The sequence below is a fragment of the Hemitrygon akajei genome, unplaced genomic scaffold, assembly GCF_048418815.1.
Source record: "Hemitrygon akajei unplaced genomic scaffold, sHemAka1.3 Scf000139, whole genome shotgun sequence".
Classification (NCBI taxonomy): domain Eukaryota; kingdom Metazoa; phylum Chordata; class Chondrichthyes; order Myliobatiformes; family Dasyatidae; genus Hemitrygon; species Hemitrygon akajei.
In genome coordinates, this window is record NW_027332025.1 from 1,088,926 (window position 1) to 1,110,275 (window position 21,350).

At 39.9% G+C, this 21,350-nt stretch overlaps 1 protein-coding gene across 6 annotated transcripts in view; it reads left to right on the forward strand.

The window, feature by feature from the left end:
* Window positions 1-21,350, forward strand: part of LOC140723824 (uncharacterized) — a 746,760-nt gene that overhangs the window by 710,845 nt on the left and 14,565 nt on the right. For 5 of the 6 annotated variants that reach the window (XM_073038367.1, XM_073038364.1, XM_073038365.1 and 2 more), the window contains exon 4: window positions 8,970-9,265. The exons of the other annotated variant lie outside the window; for it this stretch is intronic. The gene's annotated coding sequence lies outside the window, so the exon portion shown is untranslated. The remainder of the gene's footprint in view (window positions 1-8,969; window positions 9,266-21,350) is intronic. 6 annotated transcript variants of the gene reach the window in all.

Consider the following 21,350-nt stretch of genomic DNA (forward strand, 5'->3'; position numbering starts at 1 on the left):
TACACAAGGTCTTAGTCCCCAGGGTGTCTTCATGGACCATCCATAAATGATTTCAGCTGGTGACAACCCTGTTTTCCTCTGTGGGGTAACCCTCATATGGAACTGGGTGACGGTAGGACCTTCAACCGAGTCCAGTCTCCACTGTTAGTTTGGCCAATTTACTCTTCAGAGTGCCATTGGCTCTCTCCACTGTGCCAGCGGCCCGTGGGTGGTGTACACAGTGGAATTGTTGCTTGATAGCTAGTTCGTTACGTATGCCTTTGTTTACTTTCATCACAAAGTGTGGGTCATTGTCAGAGCTCAGCATCTCTGCCAGGCTGTACCCGGGAAGTATTTCCCGTAATAATTGTAACCCCTGGGTCACCTCAGGCATCGCTCAAACTCGTTCTCGTCTAGGGGGAGCAGCCTTCGGCCCCGCCAAACTGGGTAATCAGCTGGTGTGGATGCTGTGTGATGTCCCCGCCTCGCCCAAAAAGAGACAGTACACCTTATGCGATTAAATGAGTACAATTTATAAAGATTACTATAACTAAGCGATTACTAACGATACAGTATATATGAATAAGAGAAAAAAAAGAAAAGGCGCCAAACTTATCAAAGTCCAAACCACTTCGTGCACAAACGTTGGAGCTCAGTTACTGAAGTCTTCTGGTATTCGATCCCCTCCGAACTCCTCGACCCGCCTCCTGGGACCCCCACGGTGGTCGACCAGTCGCTCCACACTCCTCTGTCTCCGTCTCCTCTCATCACCGAAAACCTTGGGCCGGGGACCCCCGCTCGGGGTCCGTACCGTCGCCCAGCTTCCAGCACCCCGTCCTCTCTCTCACTCCATCGCGCCGACTCCCCAAAAGCCCCGCCAACAATCAGTTTACAGTCCCAAACAAGCTTCCAGCACTTATCATAACAAAGAACCTAGCATTCCTACTATTAATACAGGCGCCAGCATTCCTACTTGTAACAAAACAAAGACGCCATTTTGATTACATACACAGTAACAAAGAAAAAGAAAAAAACCCCCGTTACACAATACCTTCACAACAGTCATAACAGTATTATTGGTAGTTGGAACAGCTTCAACCCATCTACTAAACACATCTATAATATATAAGCAGTATCTATAGCAATGTACTCTAGGCAATTCAATAAAATCAACTTGTAGACACAGAAAAGGATCCACCTGGCAAGGGAGTCGTACCCAGTGTGCAGGGTACAGGTTACCAACCACTCCCTCCTTTCCCAGGTGTGTACAATTATGTATCTAATCGACCAATGTTGGTAAAAACTCTGTAGGAACACAAACCTGTCCCACTGGGGTGATCCAAAAACCTAGGTCGGGGTCTTTCTGGCACCCCATCTGGGACCACAGTTTTCACTCCTCCTCAGAGGTGTCCCCCTGAGAAGAACAAAACTCGAGGTAGCTGTAGAGTGGTGTGTAAGTTCTTTCCAAAGGTGACATTACTAATGGGGTGGCCAGAGGAAGTCAGGAATCCCCATGTTCCCAGAGAGCCCTGTAGTCATGTACAATTCCAAATGCATAACGGGAGTCTGTGTAAACGTTCCCACTTTAGTCTGTTGCAGGGATACAGGCACGAGTCAGAGCAAACAGCTCAGCCTTCTGGGCAGAGACAGCTGCTTCAAAAGAGGCTTGCTCAATTACTTCACTGTCCATCACTATCGCATAGTCAGGATATCGTTTTCCTGCTGGATCCACAAAGGAGTTTCCTTCCTCATAAAACGTTGCCTCGGGATTGAGGGGATATTGCAGAATGGATGGGAGAGTCTGTCCTTCTTTTGTGGTGATCCAGACAGGGGGACAGTTGGTGCGACAGATTTCTTGGCCTGAAATTACACAGAGATGGGATACAGCATCTTGGGATTGGACACTATTAAAAGGTTGTCTTACCAGATATCCCGTTTTCACCTCAGACTCCTTCCCGTATTAGACTAGACCCGCGGCCAAGTCTTGCCAGTCTCCCTCGGTGCTGGAGGCTTGTTTCGTTAGGGTGTAGGCCAGGAACCCTGGGCTCTTTGGCTTGAACCCAGTGCAAACCCTAATGGTGGTATGGGGAACTACCAGTTCTGTCTGTCGCCAAAGGAAATCTGGAAATTCGGCCAGTAATGCAATACCGTCTCTTCCTTTAACCTGTCTAATCATCGTGACTGGGAATTTCTGTCCGGTGAGGGGTGCATAATATTGGCTTTCCTCAGTGGCGCACCCCGTAGGGTCAAAGCACAGAGTCACATGAGGGTCGGCTGCTGGCAGGAGTGGAATCTAAATTAAGTGCCCTCCACTTGGGGGTCGGAAACTGGGGAAGCTGCCGGTTGTTCACCTGTCAAGGGTGACAGCATTGTCTGTGCAAAGAATCTCGACTTCCAACAGACAGAGCAAGTCTCTCCCTGCTAGATTACACCCCCCGTCTGGTGGTGACTGTAAATGAAACCTCACACTGGCTCCCCTGGAATTCCACCTGCAGTGGCTGGGTACGTGAATACGTACGTTCCGTGCCTTCGAACCCTGACAGAGTGATTATAATGTCTGATAGCTGGAATCCCTTTTCCAATACTATTTCCTGATCGAGAGTGGTTGTGGTTGCCTCATATCAATCATAAACGGAACTGGATTTCCAGCAACTTGCAATATTACATTGGGCTCTTCCTGAGGGTTGGCACTCATGGTTGGAAGCATCGTCTTGTCAGTTTCTAAACGGGTTGTTGTCCCTACCTGTCCCGTGCTAGGTTTTTTCTCCCATTTCTGTTCCTCAGATATAGCCCGCTCGCGTCCTTCTTCCCGCTGAGCATATTCAGCTTTAATATTAGTTTCCTTCGGGGTTGATCGAGATTCGAAAGTTGGGTCCTAATGATATGTCAAAGCTCGTCACATTCGATTTCGGTCATTGTCAGTCCAATCCATATTATTTGTTTTAATCATGTTGGCTAACTTAGTTGGTAAGCATTGGAGCAGTAGGGCATTGAACTGGGGGAACAGATTCCCATCATTAAAGTCTTGGTCTCCTGCAAAGGTGCCGTAGCAGGCCACAAATCGCTCTCAATAGTCTGGTCCTGATTTCCCAGCCTTATGTTTGCATTCAGGTACTTTAGTGATGTTTACAGGTTGCTGGAGAGCCCTTTCCAAAGCTTGAATGATTTGGTCCATCTGTTCATTCTCATGTTTTCCCGCCTGTGACTGCTGATAGGTTTGGTATCTCAATTCTGCCTTCAATTTCCACCCCTCATCAGCTGAGAGAATCATGCAGCAGAGACCAAATAAATCTTGCAGAGTCACATTAAACTTTTGTGTAGTACTGTGGACACACTGAGCAAACTGTGCTGGTTTTTCTTTTCTATCTGGGGCCTGATTCATGATCATTATCATTTCTTGAGGCTTCCAGGGTGCATACACAGGAATCACTGAGGGCTGTCCCTCCTCCTAATCCTAGGGGGAGCGTTTGCTACTGTTGTTCAGGAGGATTGAAACTAATGTGGCAGGGGGATGGGAACAAGTGCAGAGAGACAGAGGGGTGCAAAATGAGAGTAGAAGCAAAAAGTAGTAAGGTGAAAAGTAAAAGTGGCAGGCAGTCAAATCCAGGGCAAAAATCAAAAAGGGCCACTTTTCAACATAATTGTATAAGGGCTAAGAGTGTTGTAAAAACAAGCCTGAAGGCTTTGTGTGTCAATGCAAGGAACATTCGTAATAAGGTGGATGAATTGAATGTGCAGATAGTTATTAATGAATATGATATAGTTGGGATCACAGAGACATGGCTCCAGAATGACCAAGAATGGGAGCTCAACATCCAGGGATATTCAATATTCAGGCGGGAAAGACAGGAAAGAAAAGGGGGTGGGGTAGCGTTGCTGGTTAGAGAAGAGATTAACGCAATAGAAAGGAAGGACATTAGCCTCGAGGATGTGGAATCGATATGGGTAGAGCTGCGTAACACTAAGGGGCATAAAACGCTGGTGGGATTTGTGTACAGGCCACCTAACAGTAGTAGTGAAGTTGGGGATGGCATTAAACAGGAAATTAGAAATGCGTGCAAAAAAGAAGGAGCAGTTGTAATGTGTGACTTCAATCTACATATAGATTGGGTGAACCAAATTGGTAAGGGTGCAGAGGAAGAGGATTTCTTAGAATGTGTGCGGGATGGTTTTCTGAACCAACATGTCGAGGAACCAACTAGGGAGCAGGCCATTCCAGACTGGGTATTGAGCAATGAGGAAGGGTTAATTAGCAATCTTGTCATGTGAGGCCCCTTGTGTAAGAGAGTCCATAATATGGTGGAATACATCATTAAGATGGAGAGTGACATAGTTAATTCAGAACCAAATGTTCTGTACTTAAAGAAGGGCAACTTTGAAGATATGAGATGTGAATTAGCTAAGACAGACTGGCAAATGTTATTTAAAGGGTTGACAGTGGATAGAAACATAGAAAATAGGTGCAGGAGTAGGCCATTCGGCCCTTCGAGCCTGCACCGCTATTTAGTATGATCATGGCTGATCATCCAACTCAGAACCCTGTACCTGCTTTCTCTCCATACCCCCAATCCCTTTAGCCACAAGGGCCATATCCAAATATAGCCAATGAACTGGCCTCAACTGTTTCCTGTAGCAGAGAATTCCAGAGATTCTCCACTCTCTGTGTGAAGAAGTTTTTCCTCATCTCGGTCTGAAAAGTCTTCCCCTTTAACCTTAAACTGTGACCCCTCGTTCTGGACTTCTCCAACATCGGAAACAACCTTCCTGCATCTAGTCTGTCCAATCCCTTTAGAGTTGTAATCGTTTCAATAAGATCCCCCATCAATCTTCAAAATTCCAGTGAGTATAAGCCTAGTCGATCCAGTCTTTCTTCATATGAAAGTCCTGTCATCCCAGGAATCAATCTGGTGAACCTTCTTTGTACTCCCTCTCTGGCAAGAATGACTTTCCTCAGATTAGGGGACCAAAACTGCACATAATACTCTAGGTGAAGTCTCATCAAGGCCTTGTACAACTGCAGTAGAAACTCCCTGCTCCTGTAAAATCCTTTTGCTATGAATGCCAGCATACCTTTCACCTTTTTCACTGCCTGCTGTACCTGCATGCCTCCCTTCAATGACTGGTGTACAATGACACCCAGGTCTCGTTGCACCTCCCCTTTTCCTAATCGGCCACCGTTCAGATAATAATCTGTTTTCCTGTTCTTGCAACCAAAATGGATAACCTCATATTTATCCACATTAAATTGCATCTGCCATGAATTTGCCCACTCACCTAACCTATCCAAGTCACCCTGCATCCTCTTAGCATCCTCCTCATAGCTAACACCGTCGCCCAGCTTCGTGTTATCCGCAAACTTGGAGATGCTGCATTTAATTCCCCTGTCTAAATCATTTTTTATATAACAAATAAAGCATTTATTAAACACTGAAAAACAAACTCCCAAAAGTAGACAAACCGCTAACGTAACCGGAAATCAGCTGCTGTGCGGCAGCATAAACAGTTCTTAAAGCAATAAAGCTTAATCAGTTCTTAAAACGATGTTGCAAAAACAGTTCTTCAAAGTAGTACTGCAAAAGTTCAAAATGCTTACAGTCCATTAAAGGAGAGACTTTTTAGACAATTTAAATTCTCTTTCACGTCGTGTTGTTGTGGTACCCAGTCGAACTATACTTTTCCCGGAGAATCTACGAAGATGAAAATGAAACGGCTTAAAGGCACTGACCTTCCCTTTACAAAACTGTGCCCAATCCTCTCTGCTATATTTCACAGGGATTAACATGGGGACAGCCAACGAATTCTTTCTGAATGAGGATCAAACAAGGTCGAACCTGTTTCACCGTCGAAGTCGACTTTTCTTGATCTTTTAGCTCCCGAACTCCGATCTTCACTCTCCACTGATTTTTAAGTGGCAGTATTATAAAGAAACTGCTGTCGACGACCTTTTATACTTTAGGCATTAATTAAAACTCCACCTTTCAACCAAACTTTCAACCAAAAAACGAGATAACAATTCCTTCTCTATTGTCAAATAGTTTCTTTGATGCTTATTAAATTTCTTAGAAAAGTAAGCTACTGGATGATCAACCTCATCACCCTCATTACTTTGCATTAATACTGCTCCTGCAGCCTCATCACTAGCATCTACAGCTAATGAAAAAGGTTTTTCAAAGTCAGGTGCCTTAAGCACAGGTTGTTGACATATCATAGTTTTCAATTTTTCAAATGCTTCTTTTTAAAAAATATTTATTTATTTATTAAATTTCAGAAAATTACAAAGAATAAATGTGATGATAAATAGTGAGAAAAATAATATTAACCCTCCCCCCTCCCCCCTTAAACCTTATCTAAAGAGAGAAAAAAAAGAGAAAGTTTGCCTGGATATCGGAGGATCCCCACATGCTCCATGGAGTTCAAAATAATTTTAATATTTATTTTTACTTTCCCCAATTACTTTATAATTTTATCTTCAAAGGACCTATGTATTTAATCCTATATTTTGTAGGTATGGGAGCCAAATTTTCAAAAATATATTATCATATTCATTTCTTAGATTGTATGTAATTTTTTCAAGTGGAATACAACTATGTATTTCATTAGTTCAACAATCCATAGTTAAATATAAATCAGATTTCCTAGTAACTGCGATAACTTTTTTGGCTACTGCCAATGCAATTTTTATAAATTTTTTCTGATACTTATTCAATTTAAGTTTCGGTATTGTCCCTTCAATGTCTCCTAATAAAAATAATACTGGACTATGTGGGAGTTGTACTCCAGTAATTTGTTCCAATAAAAGTCTTAGATTTATCCAAAATGGTTGAATTTTAAAACAAGACCAAGTAGAATGTAAAAAAAATACCAATTTCTTGATTACATCGAAAACATTGGTCAGACATATTTGAATTTAACCTATTTATTTTCTGTGGTGTTATATATAATTGATGTAAAAAATTATATTGTATTAATCTAAGTCGAACATTTATTGTATTTCTTATACTATCAGAACATAATCGTGACCAGTTTTTTCCATCAATTTTAACATTCAAATCAAATTCCCATTTTGTCTTGATTTATGAATTCCTGATTTAATTGTCTGTTTTTGAATCAAATTATACATGCAAGATGTAAATCTTTTAATTTTACCTTTTCGAATTAATATTTCTATTTCACTAGATTTTGGCATCAACGTTGTTTGACCCAGCTTTTCTCGTAAATAAGCCTTTAATTGAAAATAACAGAACAGAGTGTTTTTGATATTTTATATCTATTTTTTAATTGATCAAACAACATCAATATACCGTAGATTCCGGACTACAGAGCGCACCTGATTTTTAGCCGCTGGCACTAATTTTAGAAATAAAATCATTTTTTTAAATGTAAAGGCCGCACCGGATTTTAGGCCGCACCGGATTTTAGGCCGCACCGGATTTTCGGCCGCAGGTGTCCCACGTTGTAATATGAGATATTTACACAGAAAGATATTACACGTGAGGATTTTTTTAACTTTTAATTAAATCCATATGGTAACAAAAACAAATACATATTGCAAATGCTTTTTTTCGAACCGTGCCCGTACGCGGCTACTTTTAAATATACGTTGCGTATACTTCTTTACTGAACAACATTCCAATATCTCCTAACGACTGGTAAAAAATATATATACTGCAGCCTACCAGGAAAAGTTATTGATACCTTTAACTTAAAAGCAGAGTTCGCTCGGATCCAAAGCCGCTCGCGTAATGCCGCTCCCCCCCTCCTTTCCGTTTCATCGCAAACGGCATTTAAAAGCAGATTTCGCTCAGATCCAAAGCCGCTCCGCCGCTCGACCCCCTCCTTTCCGTTTCATCGCAAACGGCATTTTCCCACAAGACGCCGCGAAACCGGGTGTGTCGTCATAGCATCCCGCGATGTAGTACAGAAAACAAATATAGTTTAAACTAAGAGGGTAGGTAGCACAATGCTTCGAGTGTTTTCCATGTTGATGAGGGTGAGTACAAATGACTGATTTACAATAATTTAATTGTGAAAGTGCGCTTGATTTATCGTACAATTTCATTGGACCTCTGTGAACTACTCATCAATTTTATTGGTCTACTGTTACGAGGCAAAATGTTTACGAGGCGGCATGAAAAAAACCTTGCATTAGCCGCATCGGATTATTGGCCGCAAAGTTCAAAGCTGTTCAAAATGTGGGAAAAAAGTAGCGGCTTAAAATCCGGAATCTACGGTACCTCCTTCAAAACAATCACCTATATATTTAATCCCCTTTTGGAACCAATTATGTAAAAGTTTATTATCTATTCTAAAAGGAATAAGCCTATTTTGAATTAAAGTTCTTTTTGCTAATAAAGATTTCTTTATCTCATCGTCCATAGTTACCTTATTCCATAAATCAATCAAGTGTCTTAATATAGGAGATTCTTTTTTTCCCGTATCCATTTAGATTCCCATTTACATATATAATCTTCTGGTATATTTTCTCCTATCTTATCTAATTCTATTCTAATCCATGCCGGTTTTTCTTCATCAAAAAAAGACGCAATAAATCTAAGTTGATTTGCTTTATAATAATTCTTAAAATTTGGAAGTTGTAACCCTCCTAAATCAAATTTACATGTCAATTTTTCCAATGATATTCTTGACATCTTTCCTTTCCAAAGAAATTTCCTTACATATTTATTCAGTTCTTGAAAAAACTTCTGAGGTAATTGTATTGGTAAAGTTTGAAATAAATATTGCAATCTAGGAAATATATTCATTTTTACAGCATTAACTGTACCTATTAATGTTATTGGTAACATCATCCATTTATCAAGATCCTCTTTTTTTTAATAATGGCAAATAATTTTGTTTATATAAATTTTTTACATCATTATCAACTCTAATACCTAAATATTTTATCCCGTTTATTGACCATCGAAATTGAGTTACTAATCAACATTGATTATAATTTCCTTTGGTAAGGGGTAAAATTTCACTCCTTTCAGATTTTCGGAGAAGGACTTCTGAGAATCGGAGCAAGAGTGAGGCGGAAGCCATTTTGAATTTTACCGGTTTTCATCTGAGTTGAGAGAGGCGGGACTGTGCAGGCGTGTGACGTCGGGCAGTGAAGTGCGGGAGATTTAAAAGGAACACAGCCAGATACAGTGGGCAGCGTCATTGCGGGCAGTGGAGTGAGCCGGGAGTAGAGTGGAGGCCTAAGGGCTTTGGCTCAACGGGCTTCGGCGGAACCGGGCGAGGCGAGGAAGACCGGAGCTGCAGAGCTCTCACAGCTAGTTGCTTGGTAAGTATTGGTAAGTAGTCCTGCTTCCTTTTACACATATGACTTTAAAAGTATTGTTAAATAGTGTGATAGTTAGCTGTATTGGGGCAAAGGGTTCTTGCATAACTAATACTAGTACATTAAATTAACTATATAGCATGGAGCAGGTGATGTGTTACTGCTGCGAGATGTGGGAACCGGTAGACCCCATTGAGGGACACGGCGACTACATTTGCAGCAAGTGTTTGTTGCTCGAGGAAATCCAGCTTCATATTGATGAGCTGCAGTCCGAGCTTCAGACACTGCGACACATCAGGGAGGGGGAGAGTTACCTGGACTCTGTGTACCAGGAGATAGCCACACCTAATAGATTAACTAATGTAGATTGCAGTCAAGCACAGGATGGTGTGGTTATGAGTGAGGCAAGTAGGGGAATCCACGAGGTAGGGCTGGAAGAGATGCAGGCCTTGCTCTTGTCCAACAGATTTGAGGCTTTAACTCCCTGTGAGGGCAGGAGCGGGGACTGTGGGGAGGATGAGCAACCTGCCCATAGCACCATGGAGTGGGGGGCCATTCCAGAGGGGGGAGTCAATAGAAATGTTGTAGTAATAGGGGACAGTATCGTCAGGGGGATAGATAGGGTTCTCTGCAACCGAGAGCGAGAGTCCCGAAGGCTATGTTGCCTGCCTGGTGCCAGGGTTAAGGACATCTCTTCTGGGCTGGAGAGAAACTTGCAGTGGGAGGGGGAGGATCCAGTTGTCTTAATACATGTCGGTACCAATGACATAGATAGGACAAGGAAGAAGGTTCTGTTACAGGAATATGAGCAGCTAGGGGTCAAATTAAAAAACAGAACCTCTGGGGTAATAATCTCTGGATTATTACCTGAGCCACGAGCAAATTTGGCTAGGTTAAATAAAATTAGGGAGTTAAATGCGTGGCTCAAAGACTGGTGTGGGAGAAGTGGGTTTTGCTTCTTGGGACACTGGCACCAGTACTGGGACAGGAGAGAACTGTTCCGGAGGGACGGGCTTCACCTGAACCGGGCTGGGATTAGTGTCCTGGTGAATCATATAACTAGGGCTGCAGAGAGGTCTTTAAACTAACTAGTGGGGGGGGGAGGGGGAGGATTCTATAGAGCAAATAATTAAAAAGACAATGGAGAAGGTAATAGATGTAGGTAAAAGTGGAGGAATAAAAAGACAGAGTGTGTCAGGAGGGGAAAGAATGTACGGAGATAAGCGTAAAGTTGTACAAAAGGAAAAGGTAGGAAATAAGTGTCAAACATATTTGAAAGTCCTTTATTTGAATGCACGTAGTATTAGGAATAAAATTGATGAGTTGACGGTACAAATAATTACGTATGGTTATGATATTGTGGCAATTACGGAAACATGGCTGCAGGGTGACCAGGACTGGGAATTAAACATACAACGGTATTCGACAATTAGGAGAGACAGGCAAGAAGGAAAAGGAGGTGGGGTGGCTATGTTAATAAAGCAAGAAATCACTGCAATAAAGCAAAATGATATTGGCTCAAAGGATCAGGATAACGAAACAATTTGGGTAGAAATAAGAAATAGTAAAGGGAAAAGAGCAGTGGTGGGAGTAGTCTATAGGCCTCCAAACAGCTGTAACTCAGTTGGTCGGAGCATAAATCAGGAAATAGTTGGGGCTTGTAATAAGGGAACAGCTATAATTATGGGGGATTTTATCTTTCATATTGACTGGACTAATCAAGTGGGACACAGCAGCCTTGAAGAAGAGTTTATTGAGTGTATTTGGGATGGGTTCCTTGAACAATACGTTACTGAGCCAACAAGGGGGCAAGCAGTCTTAGATCTGGTCCTGTGTAATGAGACAGGACTAATAAAAAAATGTCCTAGTAAAGGATCCTCTTGGAATGAGTGACCATAGCATGGTCGAATTCCATATTCAATTAGAGGATGAGAGGGTTGGATCTCAAACAAGCGTACTGAGCTTAAATAAAGGAGATAATGATGGTATGAGAGCGGAATTGCTTAAGATGGATTGGGAAAATAGATTAAAGGGTAGATCGGTACTTGATCAGTGGTGTATATTTAAGGAGTTATTTTACAACTATCAAGAAAAATATATTCCACTGAAGAAAAAAGTGTGTAAAAGAAAAAAATAGTTATCCATGGCTAAGTAAAGAAATAAAGCAAAGTATACAACTAAAAAGAAAGTTATATAAGGTAGCTAAATCTAGTGGGAAGATTGAAGATCAGCAGCAAATAACAAAAAGATTGATTAAGAAGGGGAAAATAGATTATGAAAGTAAATTGGCGATAAACATAAAAGCAGATAGTAAGAGTTTTTATAGTTACATAAAAAGAAAAATGCTGGCTAAAGTAAATGTTGGTCCCCTAGAAGATGAGATCAGGAAATTAATGGTAGGGGACATGGAGATGGCGGAAACGCTGAACAAATATTTTGTATCAGTTTTTACAGTAGAGGACACTCAAATTATCCCAACACTCGATAAACAGGGGGCTCGAGGGGGAGAGAAGCTAACTACGATTCAAATCACCAAGGAAATGGTACTTGATAAATTAATGGGACTGAAGGTGGATAAATCCCCTGGACCAGATGGCTTGCATCCTAGGGTCTTAAGGGAAGTGGCGGTCGGGATTGTGGATGCATTAGTGATAATTTTTCAAAACTCGCTGGACTCGGCAGTGGCCCGGCAGATTGGAAAAATGCTAATGTAACTCCTTTATTTAAAAAGGGCAATAGTCAGAAGGCGGGGAATTATAGGCCAGTTAGCCTAACATCTGTGGTTGGCAAAATGTTGGAATCGATAATTAAGGAAACAGTAACAAGGCATTTGGATAAACATAGCTTAATAGGACAAAGTCAGCATGGCTTTACAAAAGGGAAGTCATGTTTGACAAATTTGTTGGAGTTCTTTGACGACATAACATATAGGGTAGATAAAGGGGAACCAGTGGATGTGGTGTATTTGGACTTCCAAAAGGCATTTGACAAGGTGCCACACCAAAGATTATTACTTAAAGTAAAAAATCATGGGATTGGGGATAATACTCTGGCATGGGTGGAGGATTGACTTTCTAACAGAAAACAGAGAGTTGGGATAAATGGTTTATTCTCAGACTGGCAGTTGGTGACTAGTGGTGTTCCGCAGGGGTCGGTGTTGGGACCCCAACTCTTTACAATCTATATTAATGATTTGGAGAAAGGGACTAAGTGCAACGTATCGAAGTTTGCTGATGACACAAAGATGGGAGGGAGTGTAATGAGTGCGGAGGACATTGAAACCCTGCAGGGGGACATAGATAGGCTGAGTGATTGGGCAGACATTTGGCAGATGAAATATAATACTGACAAGTGTGAGGTCTTGCACTTTGGCAGGAAAAATAATAGAGCAAGTTATTATCTAAATGGAGAGAAACTGGAAAGTGCTTCTGTGCAAAGGGATCTGGGGGTCCTGGTGCAGGAAACACAAAAAGTTAGTATGCAAGTGCAGCAGGTGGTCAAGAAGGCCAATGGAATGCTGGCTTTTATTGCTAGGGGGATGGAGTATAAGAACAGGGAGGTCTTACTGCAGTTGTACCGGGTATTGGTGAGACGACACCTGGAGTACTGCGTGCAGTTCTGGTGTCCATATTTAAGAAAGGACATACTGGCTCTCGAGGCAGTGCAGAGAAGGTTCACTAGGTTAATTCCGGGGATGGGTGGGTTGATGTATGATGAGAGGTTAAGTAGATTGGGACTCTACTCATTGGAGTTCCGAAGAATGAGAGGCAATCTTATTGCAACATATAAGATTGTGAAGGGGCTTGATCGGGTGGATGCGGGGAGAATGTTCCCATTGATGGGTGAAACTAGGACTAGGGGGCATAATCTTAAAATAAGGGGATGCCGTTCCAGGACTGAGATGCGGAGAAATTTCTTCACTCAGAGGGTAGTGGGGCTGTGGAATTTACTGCCCCAGAGAGCTGTGGAAGCTACTACACTCAATAAATTCAAAACGGAGATAGACATTTTCCTGGATAAAAATGGCATTAGGGGATATGGTGAGCGAGCAGGTAAGTGGACATGAGGCTAGGTTTAGATCAGCCATGTGATCTCTTGGACCAGTTTTTGATAGCCTGGATGGGTCGGAGAGGAATTTTCCAGATTTTTTCTCCTCAATTGGCAACTCGTTTTTTTTCCCCCGGGTGATCACATGGGTTTGGGTGGGATGAATAATAAAATAAAATGGGCGGCATGGTGCCCTGTTGGTTGGCACTGTTGCCTTGTGGGATTCGGTGAAAACTAGAGTTAAGATTGGATCAGCCATGATCTTGTTGAATGGCGGAGCAGGCTTGAGGGGCCGATTGGCCTACTCCTGCTCCTATCTCTTATGTTCTTATGTACTTTATACCCTGATACTTGCCCATATTCTTCCAATCTAAAAGATAATCTTTGCAAAGATTGCAATGGGTTTGTTAAATAAATCAAAACATCATCAGCAAATAAATTAATCTTATATTCTTCTTGATTAACTCTAAAGCTCCCAATGTCTGAATCTGTTCTAATTAATTCAGCTAATGGTTCTATTGCCAATACAAATAAAGCAGGTGATAATGGGCAGCCTCGTCTAGTTGACCTCGTTAAGCAAAATGGTGTTGAAATCTGACCATTTGTAGCTACTTTAGCTTGAGGATTAGTATTTAAGGTTTTAATCCATTGTATAAAAGATTTTTCTAACTCATATTTTTCCAATACCTTAAATAAAAAATCCCATTCCAATCTATCAAATGCTTTTTCTGCATCCAAAGCAACTGCCACACTCATTTCCTCTCTTTTTTGTGCCAAATGAATTATACTAAGTAACCGGGTTATATTATCCATTGATTGTCTGTTTTTAATAAAACCTGTTTGATCCATATGTATTAATTTTGGTAAATATTTAGATATTCTATTAGATAAAATTTTTGCGATTATTTTATATTCTGTATTCAACAAAGAAGTAGGCCTATATGATGTTGGTTTTAAAGGATCCCTATCTTTTTTTGGCAATACAGTTATGATCGCTGTTAAAAAAGATTGTGGGAGTTTATGCATTCTTTCCACTTGGTATATTAATTCCATAAAAGGAGGAATTAATAAATCTTTAAATTTTTTATAAAATTCAGGAGGAAAACCATCTTCTCCTGGGGATTTATTACTCTGAAGTGATCCTAAAGCTTCTTCAACCTCTTTTAATATAAAGGGCCTATCTAATCCTTTCTGTTCTTCCAAATTTAATTTTGGAAGGGTTATTTGTGATAAAAATTTATCTATCTCAGCAATCTTATTTTGTGATTCTGATTGATATAGTTCAGTATAAATTTTTTTTAAAGTTTCATTAATTTCTAAAGGTTTATAAGTAATCTTATTTACACTTGTTCTAATTGCATTTATTGTTTTAGAAGCCTGTTCTGTTTTCAACTGCCAAGCCAGAATTTTATGTGATCTTTCACCTAATTTGTAATATTTCTGTTTAGTTCTCATAATTACTTTTTCTGTACGATATGTCTGGAGTGTATTATATTGTAGTTTTTTATTAACAAGTTGTCTTTGTTTTTCTTCTGTCATATATCTCCTCATCTAAATCATTAATATATATTGTAAACAACTGATGTCCCAGCACTGAGCCTTGCGGTACCCTACGAGTCACTGCCTGCCATTCTGAAAAGGTCCCGTTTACTCCCATTCTTTGCTTCCTGTCTGCCAACCAATTCTCTATCCACATCAATACCATACCCCCAATACCATGTGCTTTAAGTTTACACACTAATCTCCTGTGTGGGACCTTGTCAATAGCCTTTTGAAAATCTAAATATACCACATCTACTGGCTCTCCCTATCCACTCTACTAGTTACATCTTCAAAAAATTCTATAAGATTTGTTACGTATTCAGGCAACAATAAATATATATGAGTTAGGCAAGGGTTTTTATAACAAATAACACGTTTATTAAACACTGAAAACAAACCCCCCAAAAGTAAACAAACATTAGTTTAACCGGAATTCAGCTGCTGTGCGGCAGATTCACAGTTCTTAATAGCATTGCAGTTCAAACAGTTCTTAAAGCGGTATTGAAAAAAAAACAGTTCTTTAAAGCGGTATGCCGAAAGTTCAAAAGCTCACAGTCCATTTAAAAGGAGAGACTTTTTAAGGCGATTTAAATTCTCTTCCACATCGTTGTCCTTCTATCCCCGGCGTCGAACTTTCCCACGAAGAATTTTATGAAATATAACGGCTTAAAGGCACTGACCTTCCTTCCACACTATTCTCAATCTCCTGCTATCCCAGCGGAGATTAACACGAGAACAGTCAAAGAAATCCTTCCGAATGAGGATCACACAAGGTCGAACTTTCCACCGTCGAAAATCGATTCTCCTCGATCTTTATCTTCCAAATTCTTATCTTCACTCTCCACCAGCAAAGAAACCGCTGGCAATGACCTTTTAAACTTTTAGGCATTAGATAAAACTTCATTTTTCAACTAAACTGTGTCATCACATTAAATCACGCAGTGACATGAAGTCATCTTGGCAAATCTAGCCACGAACTGCCCCACCTGACAGGGTGGGTCTTCCTTTTATACCCTGTAAAAAAAACCTGTCACATGACCTCTACTGGCGGGAAAATGACATCACTCCACCATCACAAGACCATTACCTCAAGTCCAGTATAACTTCAACCCCAGTCACGTGACAAGGGTACCCTGTCATGTGTCACGGGTACATAACACCTCCCTCCAAAAAAAACATTTTTGGTCTTACAAGAACAAAAATTTTAACAAGTACTTACAAGAAAAACAAATGTATAAATTATATAACATACACAATATACAATACAGTAGGTGTGTTACAATTAAAAAAACAACTCCAAAAAAAAATTACATTGTATATTCAACATCAAGATAGACAATCAGCAACCACAGTATCTTTACCTTTAACGTGAGTTATCACAATATTGCACTCTTGTAACATCAAACCCCAATTTAATAATCTTCTGTTTTTGTTTTTCATCTTACTTAGAAAAACTAACGGATTATGATCAGTGTAAACAATAAGTGGTTTTTGAGTTGTACCAACATATACCTCAAAATATTCCAAGGCTAAAACAAGAGATAACAATTCTTTCTCTATTGTTGAATAGTATCTTTGATGCTTATTAAATTTCTTAGAAAAGTATGCTACTGGATGATCAACCTCATCACCCTCATTCCTTTGCATCAATACTGCTCCCGCAGCCTCATCAGTAGCATCTACAGCTAATGAAAAAGGTTTTCCAAAGTCAGGTGCCTTAAGCACAGGTTGTTGACATATCATTGTTTTCAATTTTTCAAATGCTTCCTGACAAGGCACTGTCCACACAAACTTCACATTCTTCTGCAGAAGGTTAGTTAATGGAAGGGCAACATTAGCACAATTCTTACAAAATTTTCGATAATATCCTACCATTCCCAAAAATCTTCTGAGAGTTTTTTTTCCCCATCGGAGTGGGAATCTCTAAAATTGCGTGAACTTTTGCCTGAACAGGAGCTACCTTACCTTGACCTACAACATAACCAAGGTAAGTCACAGTGGCATGTCCAAATTCACTCTTGGCTAAATTAATAGTCAAGTTAGCTTTTGAAAGCTTTTCAAACAATTTCTCCACCGCAATTATGTGTGCTTCCCAAGTATCATTTCCTGTCACTAAATCATCAATATAAGCTTCAGTATCTTTCAATCCCTGAATCACAGAATTAATCATCCTCTGGAAAGTACCTGGGGCATTCTTCATCCCAAATGGAAGAACATTATACTCATATAACCCAGATGGAGTTACAAATGCAGAAATCTCTCTACCTCTGTCCGTTAATGGAACACACCAATACCCTTTCAATAAATCAATCTTTGTAAGGAACTTTGCTTTTCCAACCTTATCTACACAATCATCTACTCTAGGAATTGGATATGCATCTGTTTTCGTTACAGCATTCACCTTCCTATAGTCCATACAAAACCTAATACTACCATCAGGTTTTGGCACCATAACACATGGCGAACTCCAATTCGAGTTAGAATGTCTAATAATATCATTCTCTACCATGTATTCAATTTTTTTCTCAGCAAGTTCACATTTTTCCATGTTCATCCTATATGGATGTTGTTTAATAGGTTTGGCATCTCCAACATCTACATCACGTGAAGCTATAGTAGTCCTTCTCGGAACATCTGGAAACAAATCCTTATACTTAAAAATCAATTCCTTCATCTGATGTTTCTGCTCTAGCTGTAAATGTGCTAATTTCTCATCCATATTTTCCAGAATGGTCGAATTAGGTAACCTAACAGAAACAATGTTAGATTTAGAATGAAAGTCAGATGAACCATCTGTCATGTTCCCAGTTAAATCAAACTCATTCTCACTAACCACAGCAGTCACAGTATCAGATTGTTTCCCAAAATATGGTTTAATCATATTTATGTGGCAAAGTTGTGTTGACCTTCTACGATCTGGAGTTTTTATTACGTAATCCACATAATTGATTCTAGACACAATTTCATAAGGACCATGAAATCTAGTTGTAAAGGATTTGTCTGCACTGGGAAAAGAACCAACACCTTATCTCCAGGCTTAAACATCCTCATCCTAGCTTCTTTATCATACCAAGTTTTCATTTTCTCCTGAGCCAACTTTAAATTTTCCTTGGCTAAGCTACAAGCTTTATGTAACCTGTCCTTAAATTTCAAAACATAGTCCAACAAATTAGTGTGTACCTCCTTACTAATCCACTGTTCTTTCAATAAAGCTAAAGGTCCTCTAACTCTATGCCCAAACACAAGTTCAAATGGACTAAAACCTAAAGATTCCTGTACCGATTCCCTTACTGCAAATAAAAGTAAGTTTATACTCTCATCCCAGTCACTTTCATTTTCCACACAATATGTCCTAATCATATTCTTGAGGGTAGAATGAAACCTCTCCAAGGCACCTTGCGAATCTGGATGGTATGCAGATGAAGTGATTTGCTTAGCTCCCAATTTATAAACTATCTGTTGAAACAATCGAGACATAAAATTACTGCCTTGATCAGTTTGTATTTCCTTAGGCAATCCAAAATAAGTAAAGAATTTTATAAGAGCCTTCGTCACAGTTTTAGCTTTTATATTCCTAAGTGGTACTGCCACTGGAAACCTAGACGAAGTACACATGATAGTCAACAAATACTGATAACCAGTTTTTGTCTTTGGTAATGGACCAACACAATCTACACTAACTTTAGAAAACGGTTCACCGAATGCTGGAATAGGTTGTAATGGAGCTACTGGTGTAACCTGATTTGGTTTACCCACAATTTGACAAGTATGGCACGTCTTACAAAACATCGCCACATCTTTTCTTAGACCAGGCCAGTAAAAATGCTTTAAAATCTTGTCCACAGTTTTCCTTACCCCTTGATGTCCACCTAAAGGCACACTATGAGCTAAAGTCAAAATCTCATTCCGATAAACTTTAGGAACAACCACCTGATAAACAACATTCCATTCCTCACTTGCAGGAATTGTAGGCGACCTCCACCTCCTCATCAACACTCCTTTTTCCAAGTAATATCCTACTGACACCTTCTCAATTTCACTACCTAGTAAAGCTTGTTCCCTTAATTTTATAATCTCAGGATCTCTATTCTGCTCTGCTATCATCTCCTTCCGAGACAGAGATAAATCTTCATAGTCAGACTTACTCCCAGAATCTTGTTCAAACAACGAAGGTAAGAAAGTCTCTGACACATCCTGTATTGCGTACAGTTCTGGTCACCGAATTATAGGAAAGATATCAATAAATTAGAGAGAGTGCAGAGACGATTTACTAGGATGTTACCTGGGTTTCAGCACTTAAGTTACAGAGAAAGGTTGAACAAGTTAGGTCTCTATTCATTGGAGCGTAGAAGGTTGAGGGGGGATTTGATCGAGGTATTTAAAATGTCGAGAGGGATAGATAGAGTTGACGTGAATAGGCTGTTTCCATTGAGAGTAGGGGAGATTCAAACGAGAGGACATGATTTGAGAGTTAGGGGGCAAAAGTTTAAGGGAAACACGAGGGGGTATTTCTTTACTCAGAGAGTGATAGCTGTGTGGAATGAGCTTCCTGTAGAAGTAGTAGAGGCCAGTTCAGTTGTGTCATTTAAGGTAAAATTGGATAGGTATATGGACAGTAAAGGAGTGGAGGGTTATGGGCTGAGTGCGGGTAGGTGGGACTAGGTGAGATTAAGAGTTCGGCACGGACTAGGAGGGCTGGAATGGCCTGTTTCCGTGCTGTGATTGTTATATGGTTATATCCTCAAAACTCGAATCCTGAGTTGAACAGTCATGAGTAACAACCTCATTCTGCACATCAATTTTTTTAGCCATAGCTCTAGTCACAACACAGGAAGAATCTGTGTTAGAATTCATCTCTGGTTCCTCTGACTCCATTGTCAAATGTACTTCAGGAAAAACTTGTCCACCTGCCAAGTCATTACCTAACAAGAAAGAAATACCCTTCACAGGTAAGCTATGTTGTAATCCTACTTTAACAAATCCTGTAACTATCCCTGACTTTAAATTTACTTTATGTAAATGTACAGGCATAAAATCACTTCCAACACCTCTTATGTAATTCACCTCACCAGTATCACTCTCTTCATTAAACTTCAACACATTGTCTAACATCAGTGATTGAGAAGCTCCAGTATCCCTAAGGATTTTTATTGGCACCAGAGTAGATCCTTCTTTCAAGGATACAAGCCCTTCAGTTATAAAATGATCATATCCATTTCTAACTTGGTCAGACTCTAACAAATCCTCATTTGTGTTTACGAAACCCTGTAACTTTACAGGTGCTTCAGTATGTTGCACACAAGCATCTGGAACTGCTTCCTTCTCTTTCTTTTTCAATTTGAAACAGTTAGCTATTACATGGCCAAGCTTCTTACAATAGTTACAAATAAGACCAAACTGTCTTTCCTTCACAGGTTTTCCTTCCTCCTTACCTCTCTCATTAACCTCTGATTTAATTTCTGATTTACCTTGAGTCTCCATATTATTTTTCCTCTTAAAAATTCTACCCTGAGGAAATTTATTCTTATGGATTAAAACATACTCATCAGCTAATCTAGCACAGTCCTGCAATTTATCCGTATCCCTCTCATTTAAGTAGGTCCTTACTTCAACAGGAATGCTTCTTTTAAATTCCTCCATTAAAATCAGCTCTCTCAATGTATCATAGTCCCCATTTACATTTTTAGAAGAAACCCATCTCTCAAAATACATAGCTTTATCATAGGCAAATTCCACATAAGTCTTTTCCACAGACTTTTTCAAACTCCTGAATCTTTCCCTATAATCTTCTGGGACTAATTCGTATGCTTTGAGAATATTCGTTTTCACAATATCAATCTAATGCTTGCGCAGCAGTTAAAGCTGTGTAAACTTGCTGTGCTTTGTCTTTAATTACACTCTGTAACCACACTGACCATTTATCTTTCGGCCAGTCTGATATCCGAGCAATAGTTTCAAAATGTTGAAAATATCTTTCCACTTCTGTTTCACTAAAAGGAGGGACCAATTTAATTTCTTGGCTAGCAACAAACGGTTTTTTAGAATCAGAAGACTGATTCCCAGACCTTAAATTCGCCATTGCATATTCAAACTCTCTTTCTGTTCAGCTTCCAATTTATAAGGCTCCAATTCTGCTTTACTTTGATCCAACTTCATTTGTTCAATTTGCAACTGTATCTCCAGATTACTTATTGGAAACGATTCTAAAATCGATTCATCAAAATCACCCGAAGCCACAAAATGTGATGCGATTTTTCTCTGTATTACAGCCTTTGATGTAGTCTTCAAAATACCTTTAAGTTGCAATCTACGAGCTATCTCAGATACATCAGTTTTTTTCGCCTTCGCTAACAAATCTGCGGCTGGCGAATCCAGAAACTCATCAATATTCATCGTTGCCGAATACCACTCACAAGCCAATCAAACAAAAGAATCCAACATTCCCCGTTACCAAAACACCGATTCAAAAGTTAACAAGCATTTAAACTCAAACGATCCA